The sequence below is a fragment of the Ahaetulla prasina genome, chromosome 4 (assembly GCF_028640845.1).
Source record: "Ahaetulla prasina isolate Xishuangbanna chromosome 4, ASM2864084v1, whole genome shotgun sequence".
Lineage (NCBI taxonomy): Eukaryota > Metazoa > Chordata > Lepidosauria > Squamata > Colubridae > Ahaetulla > Ahaetulla prasina.
Window position 1 is genome coordinate 36544928 of NC_080542.1, and position 22405 is coordinate 36567332.

The following is a 22405-nucleotide window of genomic DNA, read 5'->3' on the forward strand; positions in this document are numbered from 1 at the left end:
TGACGATGGACTAATCTCTTTAACTGGCGCTCGCAGTAGAGACTCGCGCTTATGCGCGCGCAGGAAATACGCCCGGCGGAGCGGGGGCGGGTGGGGGGTTGAAGCAGAAATCGCTGAAAAAAAAACAGAAAGCTGAGGAAAGCCGCGCGCTCTCGCGCGAGAGCTTCTACGCAGGCGCATTCGTTGTCTTCCTCAGGACTCGCCAGAGAGCGACGCTTAAGGAAAAAACGAGTCGGGAAGGGGGGAGGGCGGGCGAAATCGTGAGGTTGACTGACTGACTCCCTTGGTTGGCTGCGGCGAGGGCCACGTAGCGCTGCGGCGGCGGCGGCGGCGGCGGCAGGGAGGGCGAGCAAAGGATAGGCAGACCACGGCGGAGGTAGCTGCAGAGGGGCCAAGGCCTGGTCCTAAAAGCAGGCGGCGGCGGGGGCTCTAACCAGGGGAGGGCAGGAAGGAAGGAGGGCCCTGACCGCCCTCTCCTTCCCCCTCCCCTCCCCCGCCTAAGCATGGATCGCGGCGACGGCGGCGGCGATGGAGCGGTGGAGGCGACAACAGCGGACGATCCCGGCCTGGGTGAGTTCGTGCAAGACAAGAGGCCCAGTTGGCAGAAGGAGCAGGCCAAGTTTCCCTTGATGAGCCCCCAAACCTCATCCGTTCGATTAGTTGTTATCTCCCACTTTTCCAGGAAGTGCAGCAGTGATGCAGGTTTCCAGCAAAATAAAAGTATGTTTCGTCAAATGTGCATCTGAACGTGTTCAAAGTAACTGATTATTGATATGCTTTGGATAAAGTTATCCCAGAGGACATACCTTTCAGGCAGTCATGTTTATCCTGAAACTCTTGTATTCGGAGCAATATTTCTTACAGCCACCATTCACTCTGCAGAAGTGGAGATCATAGAGCTAATGGACATGATTATGAGCTTGGTTACTTTGAAGACTTTAAGTAGAATTTTATTTGAAACATAAAATTTTGAAAAGCTGAGATAGAAGTTGGCTTGAGGAAAATATGTAGAAAAAATATTTACTTCGATGTTTTAAAAATTATTGGACTACATCATCTGAAATATTTAGCTTTGAAATATCTCAAGATTAGGAAGTAGATTGCATATTTACATTAACAGTTCTTTTTTGTTTTCTGAATTCTACCAGAAAGCAAAGAAGTTCTTGTGATTAAAACAAGAAATGCTATCTAATATTTTTTCTGACATATTATGTATGGTTTTCCCTTTCCAATCTACAAAGACTTCATTCTTATATCTACTAAAAAATAATTTGATTTTTTGCATTTGATAAAGATTTGCTGTAGTTCAAATAACATAAATAAAAAGAAATCTGGAGTTATCGCTCATGCTCTTCCCCAATTGTGAAATACACTGAAGTTGTCCAAATAGATTAATAAAATATCAATGTATGCATGGTTATAAAATACTTGACAGCATGTGGTTTTCACAAAGCATGGCTGTGTATTAGGTTTTTGGTGATACATCAATATGAAATTTGAGTTCAGACATTTTACATAAAAATACATCTTATTCTTCAAGTGCTAGTCCTCTGCTGTATGATAAATGTTGAGAATGATATTGTGAGAGAAATTGAGAAATTTTGTTTGAAATGTCAACATTTGTGACTAAATTAACATAAATATCTGTTCTCCTTGATGTTCTGCCTGACAAAATAGAATAACTTCTTTCAAGTGAGTTGATCTTTGGGGTGTCATTAAAGAGCAGAAAGAGTACAATATGGTGAAACAATACTGCTGCCAAGAAAAATGTGCAATTAGGAAACAGACCTGCACTATTTCTACAAAGATGGGTTTTGCAATAGTTATACTACCTTTAAGATGGAGATGAACGTGAAATTTCCCAGAGCAAGAATTAAGTGAAGAGAGATGAAATGTGTGGAGTGAGAAAGATATTGTACTTACAACTCTTGAGAATATTGTACATTACTGGCATCAGATGTAGATGATGGCTAGAGGATAGCAAAAACAAGGTAGTAGCTGGTATTATAGAGGTGCTTAACAACCTAAAAATCAATTCATCTTTAGTTATTATGTTTTCTCTATTATCTTTATGCCTGATAAATAGTTATAATTTGCCAGAACTATATCAGTTCAGATTTTGTTTCAGTTTATAACAACTTTATGGAACAAGGTAGTTTACAGATGCATAATTTACATCCTTTAGAAAAAAGTTTCCACTTTATGTTGAGATATGTTTATATTTCTTCTAGATGCAGTTCAAGGTGCTGGTGGTCATCTTTAAAATTTTTCAGGGCTTTGGACCTGGGTATATCTGGGATTGCCTAGTTCTGATTATATCTGCCCACCCAATAACTCTTCATTTCCTTCATCTCTAGAATTGCATTCACATTCTGTTGATTTTACAGAGGCTATTAAAAACTGCTACATCATCAGGACTGGAGAATGGATAAGTTATGAAATTGTTTTATCTTGTAGTATGGTAGCAATTGTTATTGACAACTGCTTACTTGGTGAATAGAAAATAGATTATTTTGTGGTTTCTTTTTCTCTATATTTATACATATTTTTAATCCTATTTGGAAATGAGGGAATATAAACCACACAGAGTTGATAACAATTGGAATAGCATATAAGCCTAAATGAAATAATAAATGGATAGGTGAATAAGTAAAAAATATATTCAGGTCAGTGTGTTTTAACCAGAGAAAGATGTCTATCTAAACCATATTAGTATTCTGTAATATTAATGGAAAGGAATACAAATGGAATTGCTATACTGATAATCTATACATTATATGCTGGAGAAACAAAAGACTTAAATGAAGACATTGGGATAGTTGTATCATGATTTGCATTACATGGTTAGGGGAGCCAAAAATATTTTCTAGTACAAGTAGGCTTAACAGTAATTTTAAAATATGGATATTAGCCAGATGCACTGCAGTTTTGAGATACTACAATCAGTGGGACTGTGTATTTCCCAGCAAACTGTTCCAGATAAGAAACCGGATTGATTACAGTTGCTGTAATAATCTGTTTATTTGGAGGCACATCAGTTCTTTCAGTTTAACATAATGAATGAAATGTTTTCTGTAGTAGCGGAATGATGTGGAAGGATGCTTTAACAGATTTAAAATTAATCTAAATTTGGGAGACACATTTTCATTCTGCATTCTAGATAATTTAATTAAGAGTTGATTTAAATATTATTTATTCTTTTATCGCTTGCTTTAATACAATGTGCTGGATTGCCTGTGGTGTGATTAATGACAGAAGTTTCTGGATAGTTACTGAACCTATGCCTCACTTCAAATTAAATTCCAAAAGGTGTTTTGGAGTGCACATGTAGCACCTGCTCTCTGTGGTTGCCATATGAACCTGGCAGAAGGCCCAACTGTTTTAAAAAGTTGCAGACATATTTATGCTCCTGCATCCTCCAAAGCACTTTTTGAAGAATCAAATCAGAAATGCTATACACTGTCCTAATAATGAAAAGCCTTCTTATACTGTATTATTATGAATGCAGACAATACTTACACATATCCATAAAATAACATATTGTTGGTGTGCAGGCCTGGAATTTTTGTGGACAAGATTCTGTAACATTTTCTTTCTATAAATGTTTTTGGGGGTGCTGATTTTAATGTTATATTGATTGTGGGTTTTTTTTAATTAAAATGTTAGTTTAAATCTATTTTAGCATTGTTTTTGTATTTTATTACAATTTCTGCTTAATATAAAAAACACAAGTTGAGAAAGAATACAATGAATACAAGATTTAATTGCTTGCACTACCCAATATCAATTTTCTTTTCAATGTTACCACTCCATCTTCCCAAATTACAGCAATTGAGTAATGGAATACAATCATTAGTGTGTCCAAGCATCTTATGTTAACAAGGATTATGATATACCATATGAAATCAGTATATGCTGCATTATTATTAATTTGTCTTGTGTATGTACTGCATCTTGCATGGAAGGTAGTAATTAAAGTCCCTCATAAAGGCTACTTTCAATATACAGTTACATCTACGAATATTTTATTGATTTCAATTCTGAATTGTATCATGTCCTCAGGTATTTGGGTAAGATGCTAAATCAGCCCTTATTGGTAGATCTGCGTCTTTTTGTCTTTATTAATTGAAAATGGGATGATTTTTTTTACACTCAGGAGTATGTTACATTATTGTTAGTATTTTGGATGTCTTGTTTTTACATGTCAGGGCTTCATCCTGAACAGTATATTAAGTTGTTGGGGGATTTTTTGTTTCTTTTGGCTTTGATCCTCTTTGTGTCATCAGTCACTGTTGTAAAACTAGCAGCTATTTAAAACGATTAAGTAAATGCATTTTTAAAATTCTTACAGTTCTAACGTACAGGTACATTATATCACTTCCTCTTCAATCATAAATTCCAATTCAATTAGTCTTTTTAACAGAGAAAAGAATAAGTAACAATGATGCCTTTAATACCCTCAAACAATATTTGAAAGGTGGCAAAAATGCCAAATCCAGTCTAAATATCTGGCTGACTATGTAACCAGTCATAAAATAATAACACAGTCATCAAAATGATTAAATGGGACATCTGTAAAAATTATCATGTGCCTGTATGGAAAAATTGATAGGGATATAGAATTGAAAAAGTTATTGAAAATGAGATTAAAATACTGTGGCATTCCAAATACAAACTGATAAAATCTTCATTCATAACACACCAGATTTAACTCTGGTTGAAAAGAAGATAATAGATGTAGCAATACCAACAGATAGTAGAATAGAAAACAAAGAATTGGAGAAGATTGCAAAGTATCAAGACCTGAAAAACAAAGTGGAAAGATTATGGTATATGCAGGCCCTGTTGGTCCTGGTGGTTATTGGCATATTAGGTGCAATACCAAAAAATCTTGGCTGACACTTAGAGAATCTGCATTGACAAAATTTTCACCTGTCAATTACAAACAAAAGGCACACTACTTAGATCCACGCTACACTATGCTGATACATTAAAACATCTTAAATTCTTGAGAAGAACTTACTGCACATGAATGCCAATACTAGCTAGAGAAATGACAGTTGTGATAATAATTCAGCATCATTCAGCATTGACAGAAATCACAGTCAGTTGATTTCAAAAGGCATCTTTATTTGGAACAATTTATATCCTTCCACCATACTTTAATATGATCAAACAACATCTGCCTATTCCAGATCCCTAGAAATGACTCGATAGGCAGATAAAAAAGCCAGATCCATTCTAAACATTTGGCTGACAGTGCAATGAACCTTCGTGTGATTCAAGCTTCATATGCATAGTTTAAATGCAGCTTTCATGGGCATTGTACATTTATTATATTTCCAATAATGAAAGTTGCTTTGTGATAGAAATTGAATTACATGTTTTAGTAACATAATTTTTGTATCTTTCGTTATCACTCATTTTCTGCTTCCCCAGCATTGTTCATTTCACATTTTCTGCACATGGATGTGGAAATGTGCAAGATTCTGTGTTTTGTTCGTTTCCACATTCTCATGAATGTGCCTAAATTATTAAATACATCTTTTCTATGTGCTAAAAAAAATTGAAAAAATATATCTAATGTTTGTGTCCTCTTATAAATGACACAATAAAATAATGTATTTTATGTTATAATTGACATTCTCTTGAATACATATTATTCTGGAAAGTATAATCCAGAAAATGCCACCCTGTATTCTATAGGAGATTCTTATCTAAAGGACAACTTTTATCTTTATTGTATGCCTCACAATGACCAGAATTCAAAAGAGTTCAAATCTCAGATTATGATACGTACATTTCTTTTAATCAAACTGGTGGCTATTTTATTGCGGTATCATTAAACTTTTTTCTGTAAATATCTAATATCTTCCCATGCAACTTTGGATGAAGGAAAATCTAATCAGTACTATGGCCTTTCGGATCCCATTAAAATAGTCTTATATGGTCCTAGTTTATATAAATGTAATTTGCTTTTCTGGTTAGCTGATACTCAGGGTATAATGCTAGTACTGACAATTCCCAATAAGAATGAAATTGATGACGTGATGCCTCCTAGTGGGCAGTATTATTCAGAGAGTAGATATTTTAGATTAATATTTTAAATTACATGGTTATATCTGTTTGATTGATTATGTGCTATCATGTTGGTATCCACTTTTAGCAGTCACACAGACCGTTTTTCTTCAGAGGATCTGTCCCCAACTTGGACCTTCAAGACTTCCATTGATGCACCTATTGCAACTGTACTGTCCATCCACCTTGCTGGTTGGTAATCCCTTCCTTCTGATTATGCCACACACAAATATGTAGGTTTGGATTATTTTCCTATAAATAAATGAACAATTTGACTCATTGTCACTTGGGTTATCTTTATTTAGTTTGAGATCTTATGTGGAAAACAGATCCCATTTTATATCATATTTATGCAGAATATTGAAAATTCAGTTCAAAAACTTTGAACCATTGTGTGTTTAAAAGACATTGAATCAACAGATTTTTTTTCATATGTTAATTATGGCTTTTTAGTGGGAAGGGAGGGAGGGAAGAAAAGGAAGGGAAGAAAAAGGAAAGAAAGAAAGAGAAGGAAGGAAGGAAGGAAGGAGGGAAGGAAGGAAGGAAGGAATCTGGAAACCTTGATCAACAACTCAGAGGTTTGTGTGGTTGCCTAGGTACAGATGCTTTACAGTCCATAAAGTACTTCCAGCCATCACAAAATATTGCTTCCCCGCCCTAGCTGCTTTGCTGCATTTGGGGAACTTGACAGCTGGCTTGCCTTTACGGCTGGTTGCAGTATGCTGTGGTCACCTGACCACAATTTGCATCTTTTTTGCTGGTGTCTGCATGATTCACTTAACCATAGTGATTTGCTTCACAACCCCTGCAAAACATGTCCAAAAGTTAGTTCTAGTCACATGGGTGCCTCGATTTATGACCACAACAACTTATGACCATATTTCTGGTTCTAATTCTGTTCATAAGTAAGGACTATTTATATGTCCATATACTAAACAATATACTTACATTGATGGTTGAATTAGGGAAAATTTACAATTCACAAACCAAAATGAGGCAGTTAAAATGAAACATATTAAAGAAATAAGTAAAATTCATACAGTGTAGGATAAAATCTTTCTGTTTGCTTTAGCTCCTAGAAATGTTCCCTATCACCATCCTATTGGTGAACTTGCACATGTTAGACATAGTATTTGACTTTAGCTCTTAAGCAGTTTCTTCAACAGTGTTTTTAAGGCTTAAATAAGGCTATGAGGCATTTCTTATGTGAAAGATGTTTGATTTATTTTACAGCATGCTAGCCATTCAGTTAAGTAATATTTTAAAAAATCAGGAAGCAGGTGACTAGCAATACCAAAAAAAATTCTCATTGAAACTACAGTATATTCTCATTGAAACTACAGTATATTGAAAAAAACAGAGCTAGAACTTAGTATGAATCAGTTATGTATCAATTAATGCAATATAACAACCTGCAAGGCTAACTTAGCAGAAAATATGCTATGGAAATTTTCCTCAAATAAAAAGTTCAAATTATTTATTCAGGGTTATTCTTTTAATGGAGAATGTGCATAGCCATGATCTGTTTCTCATTCCGAGATTACCTAATCTGACAACATTGTGCTGAAGGGAAAATACTGTAAAATATGCATAATGTTGCACAGATTTTGTAGCCCGCCCTTGGTTTTCTGAATTGTATATTATTAATTGTTTTAATCCTTTGGATGGATTGTGGATACTGAGGAGATGTCTCTTTTGTGTGATTTGCTGTTTGCTTTAATTTCTGTAGTTTTTTTATATTTTTAAAATTGATAGTGTGTGTAAAAGTATGGAACATATCTGAAGATAAAAGCAGAAAATAAGCAAGCAGACATGCATCCAATGATCAGATAAAGCAAATAGTTTTTGGCAGGGAAGTTTACTCTTGTTTATGAAGAATTCCAGTTGTTGCACAGAAATCTTCATTGGAAAAAAGCAGGACTTTGATTTGAGGCCCACAATGTTCTAAGAAGTATATTAATGTTATTTTTAAGAAAAATATTATGTTGACTAACTAATAACTCTTTCTATTTTTTTTATATTACTACATTTCAGGTGGGAATATAACTGGACCCAGAATTAGATTTAGAGTGATACTATGTTTTTAACAAATTAGATAATTGTGTTCAATAGAATTGCTTTTCTAGGAATGTTGGATAAGATTACTGACATTTACCAGATTGTTTACATTTATACACAGTTTTTTGCACAAATTGAATACTTAGGGCTTATAAAAGATTGCAGATCAAAAACTAAAAAAACCTTGACTTGCTAAAATTTTTCTTAATTCTAAAATTACTTCTTATTTGCTGTTATCAGTTCAGTTACAATAACCACATGATTCCAGGAAAATATATTTTATTACATAAGATACTACATGCGTTCTTTCTTTATCACCATCATACAGGTAGTTCTCAATTTACAACTGCAGTTGGGACTGGGTTTTTGGTCATATGTCTTATCTTTACAGTCATAAGTCGAGGCACACATGACAGGACCTGATTTTATGACATTTTTTGCTATGATTCTTAAGTGAATCACCATGGTTATTAAATAAATCTACAGTCATAAGTGCAAACCAACTCTTCCAAATGAGTGTTTGGTGCTGGAAACTGGCAAAAAACATTGCAAATCATGGTCACATGACTGCAGGATGCTGCAACTGGTCAGAAAGGTGAATCGGTCATCAAACCCTTGAAATCCAGGAGTGGCACAACATTTTACAACAGCTGAAGTGCTTTACGAGCCATAAAACAACAATTCCAGGGCTGCTATAATTTCAAATGGTTGTTAAGAACCAGCTGTAAGTTGAGGACTAGATGAAATTATTAGCATCCTAGGTATCTATGCTAATGTTTTATCTCAATAATATAAAAATAATAATTTGGTAATTTTTATTAGCTTTTCTTTTTTGTGTGAGCACAAAAGTTATATTTTACTATTTTTTAAAATGAATGACATTTTGCTTGCTTATTTAGGCTATCAATATTTTTGACAGATTTCTGATTTGGTTTTATTCACACTTTGTTCTGCAAAATGCTAGGGTTCTGTGAGACACTAATGAGGGGAAAAATCACAACGAAGGTAATTTTTCTAACATACAACAGAGAAAATGGGGCTTGTTTTTTTTTTAAAAAAAGAACTATGGTTCTCACTTTGGTTGCCATTTTGAGGATTGGAATTTTGGGATTTAAAGAAAACCTGCTTTGTAAGAAAATTACTTCTCCTTATCACAATTAAGTATTTCGCCCTAAAAAAATATAATTGATTATACTGTTCTGCCAGAAAAAAATGTTGAATCAGGGTAATGAAAACAATTATTAAATGGTTACAGTTATTTTTTTCTTAGAAATAAGTACATTGAATTCATTTTTCTAAAACTTCATTCATAATACATACATTCATATTAATGTATGTCAAGTCAAAAGCTATATTTGTTTGCTTGGACTGAGGTGGCAACTGGCTGAAAGGGATCAAGTGAACGTAAATTAAAAATTACTTGAACTGGCATACTGTAGGCATAATTTATGTACTGTACTGCAGTGGCTTTGATATGCCTCACAGGTACATCTTTCAGGAGAAAGTATAATGGATGCTGGCTAGGACATCTCAAAAGAAAAAATAATGTAAATCTTACAAAATTTAAAAACAGGTTAAACTTTATTAATTTGCAGAGAATTGGATTGCAATTTAAAGAAATAAAGTTGATAGTACCAAGCACTTTTAAATATAGTTAAAGATAAAATAGAGAACGTCATATAGTTTGAATAAGTCCATTTATATCTGGAAAAATGCAGTCAAAATGCAATTGTAAAATGTATAACTCGAAAGTTTATAATTAGGAATTTGATTTTATTTGTATTTATCTGTATATCACATCTTTCCTTAAGTAGCTAAATATGATATGCATATCACTTTATCCTTTAATTTCCCACTCCACAGGAACAGTTCTGTGAGGTAGATAGGGCTCAGGGAATGTGTCCTGGCTTAAAGTTAACATGATTGAATTTAAGTCCTCCAATTCCTAATTTCTCACTGTACACTGTACTGTGTATACAGTAATATCTTAACATCTTAAGCTACATTTAATTGTGTTCTGTGTTAAGAAGCAAATAGAGCATCTGTAATTTGAATCCAAGCAAATTTGCTTCTAACATATGTTAAGCAGTACAATCTCTGTATTCACATGAGTTATATGTCAACTTGTCCTGCAAATCACATAAAATTCCATGAAAATCTGTACCTTCGCCTTACATAATCATTAGCAAATATATATATATATTAAATTATTTTAATTATGTTTTATAATAATAACATTTTGGACTTCTAATTCTAAAAATACTATATTAACATTTTATATAACATGTAGCAGGCAATCTTCCTCAGGATTCAGCTATAGGGGTCTCAGAGGCTGAACAAGGATTAGGCGACATCAAGGTTTCCAGTTCAGGGATAACAACTTTAAGTGATGAAATAATTGTCCTTCTCAAGAACATTGTGATTGGAAGCCAGTGCTTCTTTTGTGTGAACTCATTGAACATGGCTTATGTATAGTATTAAAATATTGTCAAGGACTCCTTTGAATTTCATTGCATGAATTATATTTGTAGAAATTCGCAGGCATCATGCATTGCCTTCTTTACTCTTAGCTAGATTCTTCTTTAACTTGTCCTTATCCACAAGAGTTTATTACCCACTAGTAATCATGCCTATCTATCAATTAAAATGTTGATGTAATCCTCCCCTAAGTCCTTGAAACTTACTTCTCCTATTCTCCTGGCCAAATTGTTTATTTCTGCAATGATTTTCTTGTGCTGTTCGTTTGAAATAGTTCATGCCATTTTTGGACTTGTCATACACAACATCAGGCTAAAGTTCTTCCAACAAGCATTTACTGGAATGGAACCTGACTGAGTCATCCATTTGACTTTTGTTCAATGGATTAAAATATTTTTAAACATAAACCAACATATTTAAGTAGATTTCTTGTCTCTTCTCTGAAGATTTGGATGTACAGGGAGGAAAATTAGTTCTATCTCCCTCCTATTAATAGAAATTAGGAGTTATGATTCATCTTCCAAATAATTTAGCAGAGCTACTAGTATAAAAACACTTTTTAGATTAAGGAATTGTTTTATAAATAATCAAATAATGCCAGAATTTATTTTAAAGCAAAAAATGGAATATATGAATTGTTACAAATAAATAAATTTTTGATTAAAAATATAATCTGTATGACAAGAACAGTGCAACTGCTAAATGCCTTTGAAAATCTTATATTAGAATCTTAGTCTTCTAAAGGTTTGAATCTTAGAATCTTAGTCTTCTAAAATCAAAGGCCTTGCTTTTCTTACAAGTCCACCAAATATGAAAATATGTAGCGTCATCACAGTCACATCTCCAACATTTCGCTTGGATATCAGGATACATACATGATAACTTTTTTGGATCTAAGTGCCATCTATAAAACATCTTATAAAAATTTTCCCGTAAATTCTGTGCTTGTGTAAACCCAGATTTTCTCCCATGTTTCCAACATTATTGGTTCCTGAATATTCTGTGCCCATTTTATCATACAGTCCTTTACCAAATCCTTTTCCAAATCTATTTCAAGCAACACATATGCTCCTGGGTCTGATTTCTAATTTGCTTCATTAAATTTTCCTCCCTTTGTATTATACCAATTTTTTGATCTTCTTTCCATCTAGCACTTAGTTGCCTATATTGAAACCAAGTATATTTCCTCCCTTCTTCATTTAATACCTGTAAAGATTTTAATTGCAAGCTACCTCCTTCAGCATATAAAAGTTCTTTATAAGTAATCATTTCCTGATTCTGTTTTATATTTATATTCTCTATTGCATGTCTGGGGCTTGCTCATATAGGAATCTTATAGTCTAGTTTATAGGAATATTTTTTCCAGACACGCAAAAGAGCACTTCTTAACACATGACTCTTAAAAGCCCTATCCACTTTTTTTTTATAAAATAAATACACATATCATCCATATAGTAAGTCATAACCTTCTATATTCAAAAGTCTTTCCTCCGTTAAATTAAACCAGTCACTTATTACTGAGAGGGCTACTGCTTCATAATATAGTTTAAAATTAGGCATTTTTAGGCCTCTTTCCCGTGAGTTGGAAATTTTTTAATTACTACCTTTTTTTATCTTTCCCAAGTACTATATCAGTATTTTTTTAATTTGTATATCTGTGATGTATAGCTTGAAACCAGTTTATATATAGATCCATTGTGTTTCTTCATCATCATCAAAGGAAAACTGCGAATATGTCTTATTCTTGCAATGCTGTTCTGTGCATACTTGGAATTCCTACATACTTGAAACTAACTCTTAATTAGCTGTCTTAATAAACTTCTATGTGGCCAAATTACATGCAAGACAGAAAATAAGAGATTGAATAAAAATAGACTGGCCTTAATGATACTATTTCTATTTCTATTTAAAAGATGAAAACACAAAAAGTATTTTTTGTTGCAGTAGATCATGTAAATGTCCTTTCTTATTCAGTGTAATTTAATTGAAAAATAGATTTAGTCTGTCCATAATTTAAAATGTGCAGAACATGAGCATCTACAATCCCCAAATTTGAAATTAAAATGAGAATGAAAATTATTTCAAATACGTTTATATAAATATTATTTTTAACCTACTTATTTTATAATAATAACAACAGAGTTGGAAGGGACCTTGGAGGCCTTCTAGTCCAACCCCCTGCCCAGACATCTCAGACAGATGGTTATCCAACATTTTCTTAAAAATTTCCAGTTTGGAGCATTCACAACTACTGCAGGCAAGTTGTTCCAGTTATTAATTGTTCTGTCAGGAGATTTCTCCTTAACTTTAAGTTGCTTCTTTCCTTGATCAGTTTCCACCCATTTCTTCTTGTTCTACCCTCAGGTGCTTTGGAGAACAGCCCGACTCCCTCTTCTTTGTGGCAACCCTTGAGATATTGGAACACTGCTATCATGTCTCCCCTAGTCCTTCTTTTTAAACTAGACTTACCCAGTTCCCGCAACTGTTCTTCATATATTCTAGCCTCCAGTCCCCTAATCATCTTTGTTGCTCTTCTCTGCACTCTTTCTAGCGTCTCAGCATCTTTTTTACATTGCGGCGACCAAAACTGAATGCAGTATTCCAAGTGTGGCCTTACCAAGGCATTATAAAGTGGCACTAACACTTCACGTGATCTTGATTCTATCCTTCTGTTTATGCAGCCCAGAACTGTGTTGGCATTTTTAGCAGCTGCTACACTGCTGGCTCATATCTAAATGGTTGTCCACTAGGACTCCAAGATCCCTCTCACAGGTACTACTATTGAGCAAGGTACCATATATACAGTACCTGTGCATTTTATTATTTTTGCCTAAATGTAGAACCTTTTTTCACTGTTGAATTTCATTTTGTTAGATAGCGCCCAATGTTCAAGTCTGTCAAGATCCTTTTGTAACTTGAACCTATCTTCTGGAGTGTTGGCTATTCCTGCCAGCTTGGTGTCATCTGCAAATTTGATGAGTTCCCCATCTATCCCCTTGTCCAAATCATTGATGAAGATGTTGAAGAATACAGGGCCTAAAACAGAGCCTTGGGGTACTTCACTGCATACTTCCCTCCATGTGGATGTAGTTCCATTGAGGACTATACATTGAGTGCGGTTGGTCAGCCAGTTACAAATCCATCTGGTGGTGGTACTGTCTAACCCACATTTTTCTACTTTATCTAGTAGTAGGTTATGGTCTACTTTATCAAATGCTTTACTGAAGTCCAAGTAAATTATATCGACAGCATTCCTCTGGTCTACTAATTTTGTCACTTTGTCAAAGAATGTAATAAGATTAGCATGATTTGTTTTTGGCTTTTGGTTATTACTTTGCTTCTAGGTGTTCGGTGATTCATTGCTTGATTATCTTTTCCAGAATCTTCCCCGGTATTGAAGTCAGGCTGATAGGTCTGTAGTTTCCTGGATCTGTTTTTTTCCCCTTTTTTGAAGATGGGAACTACATCAGCTCTTTTCCAGTCCTCTGGCAGCTCCCCTGTGCTCCAGGATCTTTGAAAGATATAGTTCAGTGTTTCTGAGATCTCGTCTGCCAGTTCCTTCAGAACCTTGGAGTGTAATCTATCTGGTCCTGGTGATTTGAACTCGTCTAGGGTAGACAGATGTTCACTTACCATTTTCTTCCCTATTTTAACTTGTGTTCCTAATCTGTTTTTTGTGATGCTGTTTTTGATAGGTTGGATTGTTTTTTCCTTTTGTGTAAAGACAGACGCAAAATATGAGTTAAGTAGATTTGCTTTCTCCCTGTTGCTTGTCACATTCTTGTCATTTTCTCCCAGCAATGGGCTAATTGTTTCCTTGACTTTTTTTTTTTGTTTTTAACATGTTGGAAGAAGCTTTTTTTGTTATTTTTTACTTTTGTCGCTAGCCTTTGTTCATTGTGAGCCTTAGCTTTCCTCACTTCATCTTTACAGGCTCTGGCTATTTGCTGATATTCTGCCTTAGTTATTTGCCCCTCTTTCCACTTTTTATACTTGTCCTTTTTGTCTTTCAATTTTTCAGACAGTTCTTTATGCATCCATGCTGGGGTTTTTTTGAGATCTATTATTTTTCTTCTTCATTGGTATTGTGCTAGACTTCGCTTTTATAATCTCAATTTTCAAAATTTCCCACGCTTCTTGAGTTGTTTTCCCCTTGAAGATTCTCATCCATGGAATCCTTCTCAAGCTCTCTCTAAGTTTATTGAAATTAGCTCTCTTAAAGTCCAAGATTCTAGTTTGACTTTGTTCTACTACTTGTCTTTGCTTAATGTCAAATTACAATATTGCGTGATCACTTGCCCCCAAGGTTCCTGTAGCTTCAACACGTTCTATCATTTCATCTCTGTTAGTGAGAATTAAGTCCAGTATGGCTGATCCCCTTGTTGCCTTTTCTACTTTTTGGGAAACAAAGTTGTCTGCTAGGTTTGTTAGAAACCTGTTGGATCTTCCACTTGGTGCAGTGTTTGTCTCCCAGTTGATGTCAGAGTAGTTAAAATCCCCCATTACTACTGTGATGTGCTTCCTACATACCTTAGTTAGCTGACTATCAAAAATTCCATCTATTTTCTCTGTTTGGTTGGGTGATCTATAGTATAGACCTATGGCAATATCATTCTTCTCCCTTTTATATTGACCCAAATGCATTCAAGATATTTTCATCATTGTTGTGCTCTATTTCTGTAGAGATGTAGTTATTTCTTATATATAGTGCAACTCCACCTCCTCTTTTATTTGGTCTATTTCTTTTAAATAATTTATATCCCTCTAGCTGTATGTTCCATTTGTCGGTTTCATCCCACCAAGTTTCTGTAATAGCAACAATATCATATCTGCCCTCATTTACTTGAATTTCTAATTCACCCTGTTTATTCCTCATACTCTGTGCATTGGTGTATAGACATTTGAGTCTATTTGGATTGACCTTGTGTTTACTGTCTACATAACCTGTGTTGTGCCTGATTGCCCCTACTTTCTTGCCACCTGTTGGTTTAGTGCACATGGTATGGCATTCACTGTTAAATGCTTGGTTTTGCTTGATAGCAGGGCTGATAATCTTACCCATACAGACATCTATGTTACTTGCACTGATAACCCTATTAATTTTGGATTGCTGGGGACAGAAATTTTCTGTATCTATTAATTCTCTGTTCCCACTGTTCAGTTTAAATGTTTATCCAGAAAATCTGTGAATTTATTACTAAGTAACTCAGTCCCTTTCTTTGATGGATGCAATCCATCCCTTTTGTACAGTTTTTCATTGGACCAGTTGCAGACATCGTGACTAATAAAACCAAAGCCTTCCCTTTTGCACCACTCCTTTAGCCACACATTAAACTCCACTATACGCTGGCCTTTACCTTTTTGTTCCTTATATACTGGTAAAACCTCTGAAAAGATAAGCCTACAACCTATACTATTAAGTTCATACCCGAAGCTCTGGAAATCATTCTGCACAGAAAGTACATCCTTTTGGGACAGATCATTTGTGCCAAGATGTATAATAGCATCAACATCAGAATCCTTACTGGCATACTTGACTATCTTAAGAATTTTTTGTCAAAATTTTGTCAAAATGAATCCCATATTTCATTATACAAATCCATTCAAAATGTACGTTTGTAGCCAATCCATTCATAAGCAGCAAGTGTAATTAATAATAATAACAACAGAGTTGGAAGGGACCTTGGAGGCCTTCTAGTCCAACCCCCTGCCCAGGCAGGAAACCCTACACCATCTCAGACAGATGGTTATCCAACATCTTCTTAGAAATTTCCAGTGTTGGGTCATTTACAACTTCTGCAGGCAAGTTGTTCCAGTTATTAATTGTTCTAACTGTCAGGAAATTTCTCCTTAACTCTAAGTTGCTTCTTTCCTTGATCAGTTTCCACCCCGACTCCCTCTTCTTTGTGGCAATCCCTGAGATATTGGAACACTGCTATCATGTCTCCCCTAGTCCTTCTTTTTAAACTAGACTTACCCAGTTCCCGCAACTGTTCTTCATATGTTCTAGCCTCCAGTCCCCTAATCATCTTTGTTGCTCTTCTCTGCACTCTTTCTAGAGTCTCAGCATCTTTTTTACATCGTGGCGACCAAAACTGAAACTGATCTTCAATACATTAAGTGATGGGGTCATACATTTACAATCAGAATAGAACTGGAAGGGACCTTGGACGACTTGTAGTCCAACCTGCTGCTCAATTCATTGTTGCAATAGTAAGGACATGGAGAATAAATTTATGTCTAGCTGTTATATTCCATGTGTTAAGAATGTAGTTCAAGAATATATTCTAAAAAAATTAGTTTTTGCCACAGTCACATTTATACAGTATAATTCAGTATTTTCTACTGAAGCTACATGTACTTCAAAAGAGCTTTGTCCTTATTACTTCAGTAACAAAATGGTGTCTTAGACAATCCTTTTCTATACAGATATGATAGAGTCCAGTAAGATGTAATTGTTTTTGTTGACACTATTGCTATAGAAGTTGAGACATTCTCCTATTGATTAGGTAATATAGGAACCTCTACCTCTAGTTTTCTCGTTGTCTTTCTCTCCCTTCATTCCTCTCTCCCTCCCTTACACACACAATATTTTTATTACATAATTATATATCAGATTGTAACTCTTTACTCTTCTAATATCATGCCATGTTGTCTATCAGATGTTTGAAATGCAACTGATACTGTGATAATTAGTTATCCCATAATACTTACTCAAATGACAATTCCTCTTTTTCTTTCTCTTTAGTCACTATTTCCTACATTGTTTATCATATTTTTTTCTGATAAATGTAATAAGCCAGTTTTAAAGTTTGTAAAATTAGCATCTAAACTCCTGAGCTATAAAAGATATTAGCAGAAGGACTTGTTTCTTTTCTTGTGATTTCACAGGTGGCCTTTACTGTGGATTAAAGGTCTATTTTCCTGCAAAGGTCAACAAGTAAGCAAATCAACATAAATGTAAGGTTTGGCATTCTAAAAGTTTAGCAACAGATAGACAGGATATTTTTTTTTATTTCAAAAATGATTTCAGGTCTGAAAAAGTAAATATCTAGCTCCCTGATCTGATCACACACTTCTTTCTCCTCAACTCCTTCCTCTCAGTGGCAGGAGGGATGGAAACTGGGCCTGCTGATTGAATTGCTAATATACTCTAAACTTCTATGATTTAAAATACATATATGAACTTCAGATATCAACATACTCAAAACATGTTTTAAAATAAGAAAAAGCCTTTTGCCCACTAGCTGCTAAGTTTTTGAATGAAGCCTATCTGTTGAACTTTATGGGCAAGTTGTCAAACACAAAATGTGTGTACTGGACAAACAGCATTAAGACAAAACTTTGGACCATTAGCCAGGAAGTTTGTTTCACTGTTTTGTTATTATTGAGCTAGATTTAATCCTTTACTATTATGTCTTTGCTTGAATCACTTTTATGATTAGTTGTAATTAAGCAAAGAAAACAAACTCCTCCCTCCTATTTTCTCCACAATAATTTATCTTTCCAATGCTACAATATCAATCTTTAGTCATATTAAGAGTATGGAGAATCCATTTATGTTATCTAATTATAAAATTCCATGTGGTAAGTATATAAAAAGAATTTTATCTTCTGAAAATTGTAGCTTTTGTCACACAATCATATTTAGGTAATCTACTACTTTCTCCCAAAACTTGGTAAATATAGGACTTGTATGGACATTTTTAAAAGGACATCTCTAACAAAAAGTTGTTTTGACAGCCTTTAATTTAAGGAACTTAGTGAAGTCTTAATTTTTTTATCAATAAATTGTATAATTAAGGATCCATTGACACTCTTTTTCTTGAAGTTAAGAGAATATCTTAATTATCTAGGCATTATAGGAATCTCCTATTCTTTATTCTACTAATTTCTTAACAAATGCATATGATATTGATTTAATAATAATGAATAAATTTAAAACAATAGTAGAGGGATTTTTTGTATGTTTTTGCTTTTGTTTTAAAATTGTTCCAGTATCTTAAGACATCTCCAAAGCTGAAAATATTTCTGATCCAAATAATGTTAAAAATGTTGTAATTGTAAATGTTGCCATTGGGTTATCTCTGAGAAATGATTTTTTTTGTTTTGTTTTGTTTTGTTTACATTTATATCCCGCCCTTCTCCGAAGACTCAGGGCGGCTTACAGTGTATAAGGCAATAGTCTCATTCTATTTGTATATTTTTTTACAAAGTCAACTTATTGCCCCCCCAACAATCTGGGTCCTCATTTTACCTACCTTATAAAGGATGGAAGGCTGAGTCAACCTTGGGCCGGGCTTGAACCTGCCGTAATTGCAGGCTGCTGTGTTCTAATAACAGGCTTCTTAACAGCCTGAGCTATCACGGCCCATATTTATTTCTTAATATGTAATATATTAAAATTCATTGTTCATCCTCTATAAGTGAATCCACAATCAATATCCCTGCTTCTATCCAATTTTTGGGTTTCCCCATAAAATCAGTTTGGCATGGGAAAAGGGTTAAATCTTTTTTTTATCAGACATTTCATTCCATAACTTCCTGACTAACATAATTATTTCCAGAGATACTAAACTTTTAGCATATTTAGATCATAATTCTGTCCACCAAATTAAAGGTGCTATGTATGTATATTCCAAAGTTGCCCAATCAGAAAAACCCAATTGTTTGCTTCCAGTATTTAGTACGGGAAGATAAACATGATGGTATAGATTTGTAAAGATTTATAAAACCAAATTATCCTGTAAGCTACAACTTCTTCACTGCAAAAACATATAGACTACAAATCTTGATCAGGGCAAAGCAATAGATGCAATTTACATAGACTTCTGTAAAGCCTTTGACTCAGTAGTACATGACAAACTTCTTCTGAAACTAAAATCCTACGGCATCTCCGGACCCTTCCATAATTGGATAACTGTGTTCCTGTCAAACAGACAACAAGTGGTCAAAATAGGCAGTGCCCTATCAAATCCTGCTCCTGTTAATAGCGGTGTCCCCCCAAGGAGCATTCTAGGACCAACATGCTTCATATTATACATTAATGACCTCTGTAATCATATTATAAATAATTGTGTTCTCTTCGCCGATGATGTTAAACTATTTAACACTAACAGCAATGCGGCTACTCTTCAAAAAGACCTTGACTTTGTGTCGGAAGGGTCAAAAATTTGGCAACTCCAAATCTCAACCAACAAATGCTCTGTCTTACACATTGAAAAAAAGAATCAGAACACTAAATACAAGCTTGATGGACATGACCTTGTAGATGACCCTCCGTCAAAGACCTCGGAGTTTTCATGTCAAATGATCTAAGTGCCAAAGCCCACTGCAACTACATCGCCAAAAAGGCTTTAAGAGTTGTAAACCTAATCTTGCATAGCTTTTTCTCCGGAAAGTTTACACTACTAACCAGAGCAATTGCTAGACCAATTCTCGATTACAGCTCGCCTGTCTGGAACCCACACTTCACTTCGGACATTAATACAATTGAGTGTGTCCAGAAATATTTTACAAGAAGAGTCCTCCATTCCTCTGATCACAACAAAATACCTTATGCCACCAGACTTGAAATTCTGGATTTAGAAAATTTAGAACTATATCGCCCTCGGCATGACCTGAGCATAACTCATAAAATCATCTGCTACAATGTCCTTCCTGTTGAAGACTATTTCAGCTTCAACCACAACAATACACGAGCACACAATAGATTTAAACTTAAAGTGAATCGCTCCAATCTTGATTATAGAAAATATGACTTCAGTAACAGAGTTGTTAATGCCTGGAATGCACTACTTAACTCCGTGGTCTCATCCCAAAATCCCCAAAGCTTTAACCAAAGACTATCTACTGTTGACCTCACCCATTCCTAAGAGGTCTGTAATGGGCGTGCATAAGAGCACCAGCGTGCCTACCGTTCCTGTCCTAATGTTCCCTTTGGTTGTATTCAATTTGTATGATTATTTCATGCTTATACTTACATATATTGTTGTGTTTGACAAAATAAATAAATAAAAATAAAATAAAACAAATCCACATTAATTGTTAATTGTACTTTCTGTAAAGATGTCCTAGGAATTAACGAACTCATTTTTTAAAAACATATAGTTTATTTTCTGAAAACTTTTCCAGGAACATTATATAATCCTATCAAAATATAAATTAATATTGGAATAATGTTAGTTTTACAGAATACAAAATAACAGAGTTGGAAGGATCTTGGAGGTCTTCTAATCTAATTTCCTGCTCAAGCAGGAAGTCCTATACAATCCCAAACAAATGGCTGTCTAATCTCTTCTTAAAAACCCCTAATGATGGAGCATCCACAGCTTCTGGAAGCAAGATATTCCACTGATTAATTGTTCTCTCAGACAGGAAATTTCTCCTTAATTCTAGATTGGATGTCTTTCTTAATCTTCCATCCATTACTTCTTGTCTTGTCCTCAGTAGCTTTGGAGAATAGGTTGATCCCTTCCTCTCGGTGATAGTCTCTCAAATATTGGGAGACTGCTATTATGTCACTCCTAGTCATTCTCCTTGTTAGACTAGATATTCCCGGTTCCCACAAATATTCATTGTATAGTTTAGCCAATCTCCTAATCATTTTTGTTACTCTTCTCTGCATTCTTCCTAGAATCTCTACATCTTTTTTTTGTGTTGTGGTGACCAAAACTGGATGCAATATTAGAAGTATGGCCTTACCAGTGTACCATAAAGCAGTACTAATACGTGATCTTACTATTATCCCTGTATTGATGTAGTGTTCACCTTTCCCCAAAGGGTAAGGTTTAATGGCTCTCAATTATCAGTATCTGAAGAAACCTCTATCCATATTTTATTTATATTACTTTTTCGTAACTGGGTTATATCCTTTGGAATATAATGTATTTGGTACAAATACCAAATTAATATACCTTAAATGGATAGGTAATTCAACCTTCACCTGTTGGCATCAATTCTGATTTGAACCAGTTAATTGGGTATCCTGCTGTTTTATTAAAGGCAGCTACTTTTGAATAAACACTGGGATAGTGGTATAACATTAGGGAAAAAAAGAATGCCATATGCAAATAAAATTAATTTGTGTTAATTGTTAATTAAGTTAATTGCTACTCCATAGACTTCTCTATGTTGTCTAACAGCACAAACCAAGAATTTCATGGATATTAAAAAGTATGGGTGAAAGTGGACATCCTTTTCTACTTCTTCTGAATACTAGAAAAGTAGAGATAGTGTGCCATTAGTCTTTACGTTAGATGTGGGTGACTCATATGATACCTTAATCGATTTTACGAATTCCTAAGAAAGTCTGGATCTATTTAGTATAACATTATATATATTACTATATAATTCTGAATAAAATTTTAAAAATTGACAATTTATATCCATTGTAGTTTTATAGATTTCCAATTGGAATGATTGCCCTAGCTTTCTTTATTTTAAATGATTAGCTAATATATTCCTGGACCTTTTGCCATTCTCCCAATATCTGTCATAGATATATAAGCATAAATTCTGTCAGCTGTGATATTATAGTTAATATATATTTCTTTTTCAATATTTGTCTCTATAAAACTGTAGATGGTTTTCTAGCCATAAATTTGATTTGTTTTTCAAATATTTTCCCTTTTATTTTTAATTTGAATTTTATTTTTGTATTATGTATAATCATTAATTCTATCACAGATATATATTCTATATGCTTCCCATTCAAAATTTGGGCACTTGATATTTCTGAATTCAAATCAAAACATTGTGAGATCTCTGCCTGCATTTTTTTCTCTGGTGT

At 34.3% G+C, this 22405-nt stretch overlaps 1 protein-coding gene across 4 annotated transcripts in view; it reads left to right on the plus strand.

The window, feature by feature from the left end:
* The first annotated feature begins 238 nt into the window (after positions 1 to 238).
* The window catches only part of ZNF652 (zinc finger protein 652), a 47774-nt gene continuing 25607 nt past the window's right edge, over positions 239 to 22405 (plus strand). Inside the window, exons 1-2 of one of the 4 annotated variants that reach the window (XM_058183819.1) lie at positions 239 to 720; positions 6167 to 6270. The gene's annotated coding sequence lies outside the window, so the exon portion shown is untranslated. The remainder of the gene's footprint in view (positions 721 to 6166; positions 6271 to 22405) is intronic. The other 3 variants (XM_058183820.1, XM_058183817.1, XM_058183816.1) reach the window with 3 other exon arrangements.